Genomic DNA, 15,181 nt, shown 5'->3' with positions numbered 1-15,181 from the left:
CAAATCAGTGCAGTGAGACCATTGGCCATCTGTGTAGTCTGGGATGCTGTGACTTTGGATGCTAACATACTTCATGTTAATAGGTTTTGATGGCCAGAGTCTGCACAAAAAATAAGCAAAACCAGGGAGAATTTTTCTTATTTTCTTGTTATTTGTGTTGAAGCGTGGCTTTCCCTGCTTTCCACAAGGCAAGGAAGGGGTTGGGTGCTGCTTGCACTAGGGTGCTGGTCATCTGTCTGCATCTCCGAGCAAAGGGCATGCAGAGATTTACCTGTCCCAGAGCATTTTAGTCCAAGTAAGTAGGGGAAAACCACCTCTGAGTGAGGAGGGAAGCAGAGGCAGAGGGTGGGGAATAGTCTCAGTCCTTTCTGGCCCCATACTCAAGTGAGGCAATCTCTGAAATCCCAAGCAAGGATGATTCTCACCTTTAATATCACATTGCTCTTTCCTTGATCATGAAATACCTCTTATTTCAAGTCTAGCACCTATAAATACAGCCATTCACTCTCTACAGGATAAGACCCTGTCTCTGGGCCCTGGTAGGGTGCCAAGGGTGCACCATGGTCGGGCCCTGCATGTCCCTTCCACCAGCAGGAAAGGTAAGGACATGGGCCACTGACCCTAATTCAGCACATGAGCTCCCTGCTGACAGCTGCCTTTCTGATTGCGTATCTTTTTCAAAGTAAAGAGATTGCTACATATAAGGGGATAAAAAGCCTTTCAGATGTTGATTGAGGCAGTCTCTGGGTTTCAAAATTGAGACATCACATAGCTGTCAGCAAAGACAGCACAAAACTTGCAGGAGAATCCTCTCCAGTTGCTATTTCCCTGTAAGAAGAAGAGGACAAGACAAAAGAAAAGGCATTGCATTGTGAAGTCTCTCAGGCTTGCTAATGCACTCTTGCCTTCTACAGGGTTTCTTTTGTTTGCATTGTGCTCGGCTTGATAGGAGCTTGCTTTGTTATCCTCTCCCCCTGGAAGCAACACTCTAAGCCCTCTTAGGAGTGAGGGTGGGCACAGCCTCCTGTGCTCATCCTGCACAGATCAAGAGGGAGCTGGAGAGGGACGAGGGCCCAAGAGCATTTGAGGGTGAGGAAAAAACCCTTTCCCTGCCCGTTCGGCCGGATGGGGATGAAGTAATTTCCGTCTAAATATAGCTCTGTGCACGCCGTGGAGCTGAGCTCCACTGGCACAGTGAAGTACAAGCAAGGGAAAGCCAGATGGCTGCTTCATGCTGAAAGGCAGCATGAGGCAGTAGAAAAGATGGGCAAAAACTTGGCAGAATTACCCATTTCTTGGATGCCTTGGAGAGGGCATTTTACCTTTCTGTGCCACCCTCTCCACTTACCTTTAGCATTTCAATTTTTTTTTTTTCCTCAGACAATTCCTACTTGTGAGGTACTGTATCTCCCAAAAGGTGATAATAACAGCGCACGAACTTCAGGCATGTAAAATGTAAGATATTTAATCAAAGCAGGTTTATGCTGCTGGAAATCCAAATCATCCATCCATCCATCTACGAATATAGTGAGCCTTGGCAGGTCAGTGTGCTGGTGACTTCACTCATCTGGACCAAAATCTGTGTGCTGCAGGTTCTTCTGGCCATATATAGAACTGTATTTCCCTTGAATCAGCTGGGGAATGTGAAGCCACAGTTATGCTGGTTTTATGAGGGCACAGAGCACCTGATCCAGCAAAATAGTTGCAATTTGGTATGATTCACATGTTAATGATGCACTTTCTTTGGAGTGAGGGAAGAACCCTATTGTCCTTTCTTTATTTCAGTAAGTTTTTTTACTTTTACATCAGCCAAATATTATTATTTTTTCTCCAGTTTGTATCAATTTTTACAAACTGGTCCCTGCAGCAAGTGCCTATATAAAGGTATTGTGCCTCATCTTCTAAGCCTTCTTTGATGTCAAAAATATAAAAAGTGTACAGGTGCTTCAGTTCAGGTGAGCACCAGAAGCTCAGCTTGCAATCCAGGCTTGTCCAGGAGTTGTCTGAGCTTTTTGGTGCTGGAAACCAAAAGGCCCAGAGTTACATGTTTTCAGACCCCTAAAAAGCTCTAGGAGACATTTTGTGGAGAATGAGCAGTCTAATATGAGCTGCTTTGTAAGTATCTGGTCGAAAGACTTATAATTTTCTATTTCAGAGATGCACTGCACAGGTTTATTTACAATCGGTTATCAAAATCACAAGATGTTGTTTTGTTTGTTTGGTTGTTTTTGTTGTGTTGTGGGGTTTGTTTTTGTTTTTGTTTGGTTTGGCTTTTTGGTTTTCTTGGTTGCAAGTCTGGCCTGCCTTGATTTCACAAACTGTCAGGTTGCTTCATTGGACTAGATCCGATTATACATGCAGCAGTATTTTAGGTCATATCCTACACTAATAAACATATTTTCTTTTTTCTATAGAGGAATGCAAGTCACTGTGCTAATGACTGTACTGTCTGTCAAGTGTAAAAAGAGCTGCAAACTACAGCTGAGCATCATGAGAGTCATTTAAAGGAAAGAAATGTTACTGGTGGGCCACAATGCAGATTGTTTTTTCTGCAAGTCTGTCCTCAGAATATGATTAGGTGTGTGCTACCACATGTGCTTTAAAAAGTTTCTTACTGACAAGAATAGTTAAGTTTAAAAAAAAATGAACCAAAGAGAATGAAAGTAGTCAATGTTTTATTATCTAAAGAGAACTTTGATGTAGAAAAGTCAAGTACAACCCCAGCCACCTATTAAATTCACCTCATCTGTGGCCTGCTTGATTTCAAAAGCCTTTGAGTAGACTTTTACAAAGAAAGTTTTAAAAGTTCTTGCATTACAGGTAGCACTTAAAAAATCATGACTTATTTATTTTTTAATGACTATGTGTACCCCTTGCCTCATCCTGAGGCAGCAAACCAAACATCTGGCTTTTAGGTTCAGTAATGCTTGGTTCATGATCAAAGGGAAAAGTTGCCAATTAACCTCCCATGATCTCTCTACCAGGTGCGTTTGATGCCATCTTTTTTTCATTTGATTTATTTCAGCTGAATTTGATATTAAATCCCTTCCCAAATTCAGATTAGCTGTGGCTTCCCCATTGCTCTGACAGCACATCAAAGCTCCAGAGAACCCAGAAAGTTGAATTAGAGCAGCTTGGTGAAGACTCAGACAGTGGCTGAGATGGATGTATCTGTGTAAGGAATAAAGGGAATAGATGATATCCTTGCTCTGAAACTTTCAGAAAAGTTAAATGGGTACAAAGTAAGACTGAGCTCAACTTGAACAAGGAGCACTGTGCAGAAAAAAATGAGTTACATAAAGAGGTGTTGTATACTTAGTAGAAAAATTGCTAGAAAACAAGTAGCAACAGAGTCTAGCGGTTGAGGGTCTAGCAGTTGAATCAGGATTACATCCCGAGGGTTAATCAGAAGTCAGGGAATATGGATAGAAATCTTCGCACAGGTTCTCCCTCAATACAACTGCCACCTCCTGGTCAGCCAGCTCATCATTTTTCCATTCAGGACATCTCAGGGAGTCATTTCAGAAATGGAGTGCAGACTTCAGCTGAGAAGAGCAAAAGGAGGGAGCTGTGGCTTGCTGAAAGGATAAGCCAAGTTGTGGAGGTAAGGAAATCCTTTGGTACCTTGACTAGGAGCTGTAGAGGATGGGAAGAATTATCTGTAATAGCAGTGTGGATTTATTGACTGTTCCTTACAAAGGCAATTGTACAAAATAGTAATGTGTGATACAGTGGCATTGAAAGGACATTTCTAAAATAAAAAAAAGTTTGAAAATGAAGGAGAATGTCAGAAAATAATATCAAATAGAGCCAAATATGGACACTATCATAGCAGTGGTCTGGTGGAGGAAGACTCTCTATATATTGCATGTGTTGCATGTGTTAGGAGAACTTGGAGCTGCTATTGCTTTCAATTAACCTGGGAAAAATGGGATGGGAATTTGGTGCTAGGTAAGAGACACAGCAATAGGGCTGAGTGTTTAGAAACTGTGGGAGCTGCCCTGTGTAGCCAGACTGTTTCCCCATGGAGAAACTTTGAAGGCAGCATTAAAGTTGGTTATAGAAATACAGACACTCAGAGCTCAGTTTTCAAGATCAGGTTCTTAATTCAGCAATTAAACATCTGCATGCTGATCAGTGATTCAGAAAGCCTGTTGGCACTTGGCTTTTTTAGTGGGTGTCAAGGGCCATTTTTAGGTCTAAGTGCAGATGTAGGTGCATGAAGGGTGAGTTTTAAGATTGGAAACTGGGCTCTTAACAACAACAGGTTCATCTGCCTGCCACTCCTCTGCACAGCAAAATCAGCTGAGCATAAACAGGGAGGAGGGGAGGAATAAGGAGCACGAACCAGCTAATAGATGCTATAATGAAGCTGTCAGATGGTGACTTACTGCCTGTCAAAGAAAATACCGTTCTGCTGAACCGGACAGCAAGCTCCTCAGCTCCAAATTCACAACATTTCCTTGCTTTGCTCCCCTTTACTTTTGAAACTATTTTCCAGTGCCCTCACTGGTATGGCAAGCACATTGTTAAACAGATTTTGGCACCTTTTGAACCAAAGTGTCTGGCCACTGTTGGACACCCTTCTTCTCCCATAGGGTAGAAGAGGCGGCCATGTACTCTACCTACCGAAGAAGGAGTGAACAAAAGGCCCAAATGCCACAGTTTGAAGGAAGAGAGGAAAAGAGTAAGAATTTTTGTTTGTTGGTTTGGGTTTTGGTGGTTTTTGTTTGTTTGTTTTGTTTAGGGTTTTTGTTTATTTGTTTGTTTTGTTTTTTGGACTGAGGGTGGTGAGACCCTGGCCCAGGTTGCCCAGAGAGGTGGTAGATGCCCCATCCCTGGAGATATCCCAGGCCAGGCTGGACAGGGCTCTGAGCAACCTGATCTGGGTGAAGATGTCCCTGCTCATGGCAGGGGGTTGGGCTGGATGAGCTTGGAAGGTCCCTTCCAACCCAAACTATGATTCTATGATAAAACACAGGCTGCAAAATGAGATGCTGAAGGCAGCAGGGCAAACACGGCTCCTGTCATCGGTTTTCTCCCTGATCTGGGGACAGATGGCTTGCAGTCTCTAGCTTGTGCTTCAAGATCTCCTAGGAGATGTGATCATGTATTTTCTGTAAATTCAGGCTGACATGCCAATAGTGTGAGCTACGTATATCACAGAATCAAAGTATGGATTGCTGCCGTACTCAATCCAACCCCAAAAAGAAAGGCAGCCTTGTCAGCATTTCACTAATATCTGCTGGAACATTACTTGGGCGAAGGGAAGAAATCAGTGTTAGGTTGTGGAAAGAGGGGGCTGTATTTCTGCATGTACCCAGCCAGATGCTGACTGAGAAAAAGCAGCAGTATTTAAAGTACATAAGGCTCAGGGCAGGGACAAAATGCCACAAACATATTTGTACAGGACCTATTAGAGGTGGCAAAAGCAAAACCAACAAACAAAAGAGCCCAACCTGCTATAAAGAGCTTTGCAAAAGCCAATAAATGACCATAGGAAGACTTTACTGCTGAGAAATTTGAAAACAAACAAAAAAAAAGCAAGCCCACAGTTCTTAGACTGCTTGTTAAATCCTACCATGGCTAAATAACATCTGGCTGTCTATAAATACCGCAAGCTAGTCATTTACAATGGGACTATTCACTGTTTACAGAGCTGCATTTGAAAAGAACCAAAATGCAATGTATTCATTGAAATCTGCAGAGCATCTGCCTACAACAGGCTTTAGATAAACCCAGCTTTACACTCCAGTCATCTCCAGATTCCAGTATTTGGATATCTCGTGTATGACTAGCTGACTTATTTGCCAGCATCACAGACACATTACTGATGCAGGCAACATGGGAGCTTCTAATGTGCACAGAAACTTCTTGTGTGCAGAACAACCACCTTGGATTCCACTTATATTTAAGCGTACATAGACAGTCCATCAGGCCAAATCAGTGTTTTATCCAGGTGAAGCCCTTTGTTGGCTCAAGAAAAATAAAGTCATGCATTACATAAGGCATTTCTTAGAAGCATCCTGGTTGTCATCACACCACAATTCCCAACCTCTCGGTTCCATGTGGAGAAAATCAAGACAAAGTCTGTGTGCAAAACCAAGGGTCTCCATCCATGGAGGAAGAGCATCTTTATAATTCATAGGACCTGTGACACACACTTCATCTGCTGAGTTTTATAGTCTCTCCAAGAGGAAGCTGGCCAAGCCAGACCACTGCAATAGGTATTTCAAACCAGGCTTTTTCACGCACGGTGGAATTAAAGAAGCCTGGTTTCCACCAACTTTTTCGTGTGCAGATATGCTGATGCTTAATAAAGCTCATTAGATGCTTCCCCAGGGATGAAGGAGGGAGAGAAAAAGAAATTTTTTCCCTACCTGCAATTCTGCCATGCACATGGAGGATCTAAGTGCCCGTGAGAGATCCATCTGTTGTGTTTAGATAAAAATTGTTGGAGAGGTTAAAAAGCACTCATTGGGTGGAAAGGGAAGGGTATGCACAGCAAGATCAGATAACTCGCCTTCCAGAGAAAAAAGTCAGACTGGAAGGGGATGTTTGCAACTGATCATAGATGTGTCTAGTGTTGAGGCACTGCTCTTGTGCGGTGAGTCGCTGTGGGGCTGCTCCATTAATGGTATTTCCCAGCAGGATGTTCCACGGGAGGTGGCACAGGAGGGCTGGAACAATCATTTTTTGCTGCGAGAAGCACCAGAGAGCTGGCGAGGCTCCTGGCTGCTCTTGCAAAGGTACATTTACCCATGTCGAGATGGGCAACTTTCTGCACGTGTTGTGATAATGCTTATAAAATATCATTTAAAGGCACTTGAAAAGCTGTTTCTGGCTGTTTCATTAGGAATAGACAGAGGGATGGATGCTTGCTTCATGTTCTGCAGGACAAAGGAACTCTTCCAAAGGAGAAAGAATTGCTTTGCAAGGCGCTGGGGAAAGGATGTGTGTGAGTTCTGCTCCAATAAAATCTGAAACATGGGAGGAATCTGAGGCTTTGTTTGTCTGGCTTGGGTGTTTGGTTTGGTGTGGGGTTTTTTGGTGTGTGGTGTTGGTTTGGTTTTTAATGCTGCCATCCCTGGTTTCTAAGCACCTTCTCTATGAGGATTTTTTATATGAGGAAGAAATTTTTTTACACTGAGGGTGGTGAGACCCTGGCCCAGGTTGCCCAGAGAGGTGGTGGGTGCCCCATCCCTGGAGACGTCCCAGGCCAGGCTGGGTGAAGATGTCCCTGCTCATGGCAGGGGGTTGGGCTGGATGAGCTTGGAAGGTCCCTTCCAACCCAAACCATTCTGTAATCCCACGACAACTAGTAATTCTAATTAGTAATTGGAGCCTACTAATTAAATATCCTTCAGGACTGAAATAAATAAGAACAAACAACAAAAATTCAAAAGAAAAAAACCAACATGGCTTATACCCATCCACAAAATCTGTATATCAGCTGCCCTCGGTGCAGCAGGTTCATGGGGGTGGGAGCTGTAGAGATTATACCTCTTGAGTCACTGGTTTTGCTATATTTTCCTTCATCAGCACCTCTCTTCTGTATTGTAGCTTGATGGAGACATCACTGAAGATGATGAAAATCTTCAGAGTGACTTCAGTGAGCTGTGGAACAGGTCAGCAACCTCCAAAGTGCCAACAGATTGGACATCCCATCTCAAGTAAGTCAGAGAGGATTTTACTGCTATTATGGATCCCATACATTGTGTTCTTCCTTGGGAATATGACCTCTTGCTTTGTGTGTCAGTCCAGTAAGGAAAAAATGGGATAACTAAATGGGATAACTTGCTGTGGACCTGGTCAGAGATGGGTCAACTTACTTACTTTGTTTTTAACCTGTGCTTGGCCTTGGCTGTATCATGGGCAGTGAACCTGATGAGACCAGTGGTGGAAAATGCGCCTAGGATTGTCAAACCAAGCTTACATAGGCTGTACTATCCTCGCACATCATGTTCAAGCAGGCTGAACACATTGAAACTCAGCTTGGTAGCAGCAATTGCTATAAAATATGCACTACTTAAATATTGTCAGTAAATCAAGGAAAGCTGTCAGAAACTGGTGTAACTTTTGATGTTTAAAACAGTAATGGTAGAAGTTATTGCAGTTTTATGCATTCGAGAGGATGGTTTGCCTTTATTTTAATTTATTTATGGATTTATTTTGCTGCCAGTGAGCTCTATAATGGTAAGTTTATTTCATCTTTAAAGAAAAACATGCTAAGGAAGATATATTTTAAATTAAACAGGAAATTGGCATATAGTGATAAAAACCAGAAACAGAGGGTGTTTATGATGAGCTGCCTTCAGCCTATGGCATTACGTACCTACAACACACATGCAAAATATCTTGTTGAAACTTTTGTGTGGTACATTTAGCCCAGAGGTCAAAAGATAAGAAATAGTAAAATTAGCAAGGAGGCAATTTGCTTCCTCAAATTAGGAGAAGGAAGAACATTCTGGATTTGAGACCTATGTGTCTTTTTCTTCAGGGAAGGGGAGGATATAAGCACAAGGAGAGTTTCTCATGAATTTATAAGGCTGAAAGAGCTGGAGGAGCCCAAGAATATGTCCAGTATAGTAATATATTGCAGGAAAAACTCTTCAGTCTGAATTTAAAACATGGCCTGGAAGAAAGGCTTTTATTTTACTGCTGGCATAAGCTCTGGGATGACTTTAAAGTGCGTTTTATCGGGTCTTTCTATGATACAAACTTTTAATTAGTCATAATTGGTGTAAATGGGGAGAAGTGTGTCAGAGCACCAGCATATAAAATGAGAGTTGCATCCCTGACCTTAAGGAGGAGATGACAGTGGCTGGTGAATGTAGGTCTTGTAATACAAAATAGCAAATTAAGTGATTAGTAGTTATTGTTGCCAATAAAACAAACCCTGAAATTGGTGCTTTATTGTGTTATAAATTTCTTTTGCCTAGCTTTCCTCTGTAAATATTATGGCCTCACACTGTTGAGAGGCTTTTCCAGCCATAAAAAAGCAGGCTGCACATGACATTGGGTCCCAGCCTAGAAGGAAGAGAGCGTTCCTGCCCAGGCCGTCAGTTTCCTTATTAAAGTCCAACTCTATTGCTTCATTCCTCGCGTTTTTTTATTTCTGCAAAACCCTCATATCTTTGTTCAGAAGACCAGGATCCTGAGAAGATATACACTAGCCCAGGCCATGTGCTTCTACACATGTGAGACCGTGTATTTAAAACCAATCTTGAATAAAAACGAGCCATAATTCTGTTTGCAGTTACTGTTAATATTGCAAAGAGAAAATATAGGGCCTGTGTTATGCCCTGGAGCAAGGCATCGCAGGGAAAATGCAGTGGGAGTGGAGGGTGGAGGAGAGGAAAAGCAGCTTCAAGAAAACTCGATGAGAAAATCTACACCCTCCATCTATTTATTTATTTATTTATTTATTTATTTGAACCTAAAGGTACCTGGCATAGTATTAGGCATTTTTCCAAATGAGCGGTGTTATAAATAGCGCTCTGGATTACAGCCTTCACAGTGACTGTGTCTGCCTGCAGGCAGCAACGTGTGTCTCCATTTATCACCTTCCTTTCTTACCTTGGTTCATCACCTCAATTTGCCACTGTTACCTAAGAGCTGACAGCTTCCGATTACAGCCACATTTGCAATGCCGATCGAAAACATCAAGGCTTGGTTTTCAAAGGTTTGGTCTATTCTTTGCTGAACAAGTGTTCTCCCTGCAGTCCACTCAACAGCTGTTTCAGAGACTCTGATCTTTTTCACAGATGTGGTTTGAACTATTTCATGCTATAGCACAGTGTGGAAACCAAGCAATTCTCACTCAAAGTGTTATACAGTTACTGGAGGTCCCAGGTGCTATTTTGAATGTTTTCTCCATTTATACAAATAAAATGACCTTTACAATTGGATCAAAATTTTCTTTAATGTTTTTCTCTAAGACAAAATTGGAGATTTTTGCAGGTATAAGCTATCGAATTGCTCATTGTGAAGTGGCTCCACCAATATGGAGACAGATGTGGAAAGAAATCACAGAGAAGCCAAGGCTGGCATCAGCAACGGTGAGGGAAGGGGTCAGAGAATACAGTATGGGAGCTACCAGTGCTGAGGAGGACAAAGCTGCCCAGACAGAAGAGTTGTCCCTTCCCAGATACTGCAAGACTCGAAACCAAGAAACCAGGTCTTCCTGTTCCCAAATTGAGTCTTACTGTCCTCTCAACCAGCTTCTAAAGAGGAATGAGCAAGGGAAGGGAGAGATGCTGATGGAGAGCACTTCCCCAAAGAGGTTCAGCATCACAGGCTGTAGAGAAGCTCAGGAAGAGTCTTGGTGCTGCTCTAGAGAAGAAAGATGCCCTGGGGAGAGTGTTTGTGGGACCTCAAAAGCAGTTTGTATGGTTCAAGCTGGCTGAATATGAATCTCCGAGATGATCCTCAGCTTCACTGTGTCACCCTTTGTAGCCCTACGACAACCACCATGTAGGGGAGTTGCAATATATGAGCTTGTGCATCTGAATGACTGTTTTCTTTTTCAAAGCACTAAGTAGAAGATGGAGTGAAAGGAGAGACCAAGGGACATGCAGATGCCAGCAAGGAACATGTTAAGTAGACAAAAGCAAAGGCAAATGTCTTCTCCCAGGAGCCAGGGCTACTAGGGAGAACTGGTCTCATCCTGAAGTGAGTAGAGTATTCTTGATCTGGGAGAGGTTGCACTGGCCATGTCAGGGGCACTCTGGTGCTTCTTGTACCTTCATTTCTCCTTTAAAATGCAGCGTAAAGGGCAATTCTGTCCCCTTTTCAAAGGAATTAAGCTTTTTTTTTTTGTGATGTAAGAGTCTGAGAAGAAAACAGAAAGGGACTGGTGGGGCTGTGTGGTCCAGAAATGATCTTTTCCAGGCAGCTCTCTGTTGTAGTTAGTACAGTTCAATTAAAACTAGTTTGATTTTTGGCTCCACAGCTCTGTTGCCCAAGTGTTGCATTGCCACCCCATGGGCAGATGCTGGTAAGGACCCAATAAATTGTGTTTCATTATGAGGAAAAGACTTGTCTCATCAGGTTTATCTCCATCATGAGACACAATGAAAGAAGTGGAGGTACCTTCCTCGGGGCATCAGATCCCTAGGACAGAAGAAAAGCCTCTGCAGTGGGTGGGTGGGACTGATTACTGTGTGTCGTTTTTAAGAATATTTTCCTCTGTGGCAAGGCTGGGGCTGTCAGAGGCTGCATCACTCACATATTTGCTGTTTCCCATCTAAATGTCATGCAGCACAAATAAATAACAAGCAGAGACACCTGTGCCTGCACTTCAGTTTATCATTTTCCTAATTATATGACACATTTAGGCGGGCCAAAACAGACTAAAACAACCACTTAATCAGAAGCTGGTGTGACTGACTTACTAATAAAATTGCTATGCACTTAATAAATTGTAGAAGACCTCAAAAGCACCTTTTGGATTTTGAGCTTGATCATCTTTTCCTTCACTCTAATGCAAATAAGGAATGGTTCCCAACAGTTGGTGCCCATGTAGAGCCACACGTATGAAGGTTAGGAGAGGGTAAGTTGTGGGAAAGCAAGATGTGTGGTTCCAGCCACCTGGATGATAAAGGAAGATCAATACTAACATGACCATCTGGATGGTCAAAGAAGAAATAATACTAACATAATTACATCACAGCAACTAGTCAAAATATAAAGGGCCTTGGGCTGGTTGTGCTGAAGTACGTTTTTCATAATTGTAAAGAGTGATAGCCCAGACTCATGAGAATGGTATCTCTGGCAGGATAACCAACCCCAAGTACATGTAATGTGTGAATGTTGTTTGGCCTGGTCTGTTAATGAGTGGGAATGTGATTGAAACAGACACGAGTGTGGTGTGTTTGCATTATTGAAAAAACATCTTGTTTAACTTCTTAGTCCAGGCCCGTATCTGTAAAACCTATAAACTGTCAATGGCTAATAAAGAGGGCCTGAGCCTGGCTCAGCTCGCTGCTCTGGCTGGCTCTGTGCTCCTTCCTGAACATGATCTCTGCCTCTGTGTGTATCTTTGTCTGCATCCTGGTGTGCATCGTTTCTCATCGCTGCAGTAAGTTGTCAGAGATGGAACCAAACTGGAGGTGAAATGCCCTAGATAGCTTTGCCCTGTTGCTGTTGCACAGCATCGCAGGCTGCAAAAAGCAAGGAATAAAGAGTGTAAACCTTGGGACTTCCTAGTGCATTGCTGCCCCATCCTTGAGTCTGACTGCCTATGAGCTGGAAACCAGTTTGGCTGTGGGATGAAGGGTGCAGCACAAGGCAAGAACAAAACAGTTTTGAAGCAAAATGCCTTAAAAAAAAAAGTTTCCGCATTACCTGGCCGGATTAGGTAGTTTGCCTTTCTTTATGAGCCATGGAAACAAGATAAAAATAAACTATGAATGCAGCCCTCTGAAAACCTTGGAAGATGCAAAATGCAAACAAACATGCAGAACTGGGAGAAATAAAATACCAGAAATGTGTGTGAAAGAACAGTTTCCTAAGGCAACTTTGTTATTGCCTGTGCACAATGAATCACTGTCCTTTCCAAGAGAAGCTGTGTTGGAAGCACGAGAGAGACCATTACAGAGAGGTGGGGAGGGAGGAACACAGATCTTGCAGAAGGGATTTATTACACTTATCAGACGATTCTAGGAAGGTTTCACTGTGCTTTTGTCATGATTTCTCTACATGCTGAGCATCCTCTTGTGCCAAGGTGATTGCATTGCCTTGCAGCCCTTCGTGAATCATCTGTGCCACACAGGTTTCCAAAGAGCCGTGAGACTTAATGAGAACTTTTCCCATCTTTGGCATGGAAGAGAAGCTGTCAGGTCTGAACTGAATGAATGGCACAAGCTATTTTTTTTTTTACTTTCTCTTTCAGTTCTTCTTCCCCTGAGACTTCCCATCATCCTTGTCCCATTGTAAACGGGTTGATCTTGAAAGAGAAAACACAATTTTGAAAGGTTGTTTTTTTTTTTTTCTTAAGCCATAACTGACTGACAGGGACACAATTCAATAGTAGCAGATGAAACTGGAGATTAAAAAATAGTAGGGGAGTTATTCATATACACAAAACAGCGCTGAGAAAGGTAGCTGTAAAACAGCTCTTTGTTTTCGCACATAGCTTACTGCAGTGTTTAACACCTTTTCTGAACATCAGCAAGACTATCTCCTTAGCCAAAGCTTACCAATGACCATCTCAAATGTAGGTTGCCCCTGGCTTGCAGGTTGGAGCTGGATAGAAATGATGCTCATAAATTCCTGTCACTGAATTGTAGAGAACTCCAGTATATTGAAGCCCAGAAGATCGGTATCAGAGGAAGACAAAAGTTACAAAATATGTAATTATTTCACAGGACAATTCCAATATTGGTACCCTGCTCTTGTGTTTTTAAAATACTGCTGGCAAGAAACTTTTAGATTTGAGGGCACTATTGGTTTTATTGCCGTGGCTGCAAGCACAACATACTACTGCATATTCTAAGTGCAGTATTGAATGTTTTAAACAACAGCTTCAAGGAAGAAAAAAACCTATGGTATCATAAGGTGAGATAGAGAACCTCTGAATCACTTGTGTTGGCACAGAGAAAAAAGTCTAGCCTAGCCCTGATCTGCCAGAGGTTTATTGCTTTCCTTCTCCTGGACCTCTTGGAGATGCTACAAGCTATTCCAGGAGGTCCTGAACCTCCCATGGTCTCAGCCAGTTGCTCCAGAAGTTGAACAGCATCAGCTAAAAGGCAGAATCATGCTCTTTGTAGACTCATTGCTATAAGCAGCAGGTGGAAATGGAGATGTTGGCTCTGGGCTAAAGGATTTGTGAGATGGGTCCTAGGACACAAGGTGCAAAGCAACTCCAAGACTGCAAGATTCAAAAAAACCCAAAACCAAAACAAAAAACAAAAACAAAAGAAAAAGCCAAACCAAACCAAAAAAGAACAACAAAAACAAAAAACAAAAACAAAACCAAACAAACAAACAAAAACAAACAAAAAAAAAACCAAAGAGGGTAAAGCAAGGGGGGAGGCAGACCTTTAAATCTGTATATTAGAAATGAAGCACAGCAGTAGGAATCGTGACAACAGATGACTCTAATGTACAAATTCACCCAGTTATTTAGATGCCTAACTCCCATTCGTTTAAAAATACTTGAGAGGCTGCCCTTTTATCTTTCTTTTTTTTGGCATTGATTTCTTGCCTGTGCAAAGAGGGAATAATAGCTTTGCTTTTTACTGGGGTGATGCAGGGATAAACATATTTAACACTGAGGAAAGGACAGAGCAAACTCGTTACACATACACGGGCATCTGAGCTGTCGAGCTGGTTTTAGGGCAGAAATTGAAGGATCTAATCCATGTGTAAGGTGAGGAAAGTGATTTGAATCAAGTTTCAATATATGTTAGTTTGCTGTTCACAGATCAAACCAGAATTTGAGGGATATGCTCCAATACAAGGTAGCTGCTGCTAATTTCTTCTTGATTTAGAGGTTAGCATTTCTCATAGGGTTTATCTTCATAGACCTGACCCTACTGACTCTGTGCTATAATACACCTTTGTCCTGTTGTGACCTTTTAATACTTGGGACACATGAGCTGTAGGTGCTATGAAAGCTTTCCTTTATAGCGATGCCCAGGAAAAAAAATCCAATCTTCATTTATTTCACTTCTTACTCTTGACCAAATCTAAGCAGCATATGTGGTGGGCCAGTTATAGGCCCCCCTGAACAGATCTGGGGCTGTCAACGGGGCTGCCACCGTCCCTGTCCGCCCGCTCGGGCACGGCGAGTCCTCATGGTCACCTCCCCGGATGGGGGACAGGAGGGGCGGGACCCCCGGTAACAGACAGGGGTCTCAGCCAATGAGGTGCCCAGGCCCAGGGACACTTCCGGAGCAGCTCATAATGGCTGCAGGCAGATGTCCTTGGCTACAAAAAGGCAGCCATGCTGTAGTGGCCTCCTTAATGCAGTGGGTCTGTGAGCAAAGCCATCCCCTGAGACCAAGGACCTTCTGAGGAGACTTCCTGGAACTGAGAGCCCTTGTCTGCTCTTTGGTGAGTGATTTTTGTTCTGGAAATATCCTTGAATGAGCCCTGTTGCTGTGTCTTTCTAACCCTGGGTACACCAATACCCAGGTGTCTTCTCCCAAGTAACAAGTCACAGGACAAGAGAAAA

The sequence above is a fragment of the Patagioenas fasciata genome, chromosome 4 (genome assembly GCF_037038585.1).
Source record: "Patagioenas fasciata isolate bPatFas1 chromosome 4, bPatFas1.hap1, whole genome shotgun sequence".
NCBI classification, from domain to species: Eukaryota; Metazoa; Chordata; class Aves; order Columbiformes; family Columbidae; genus Patagioenas; species Patagioenas fasciata.
Note: the sequence above shows the minus strand (reverse complement) of the source record.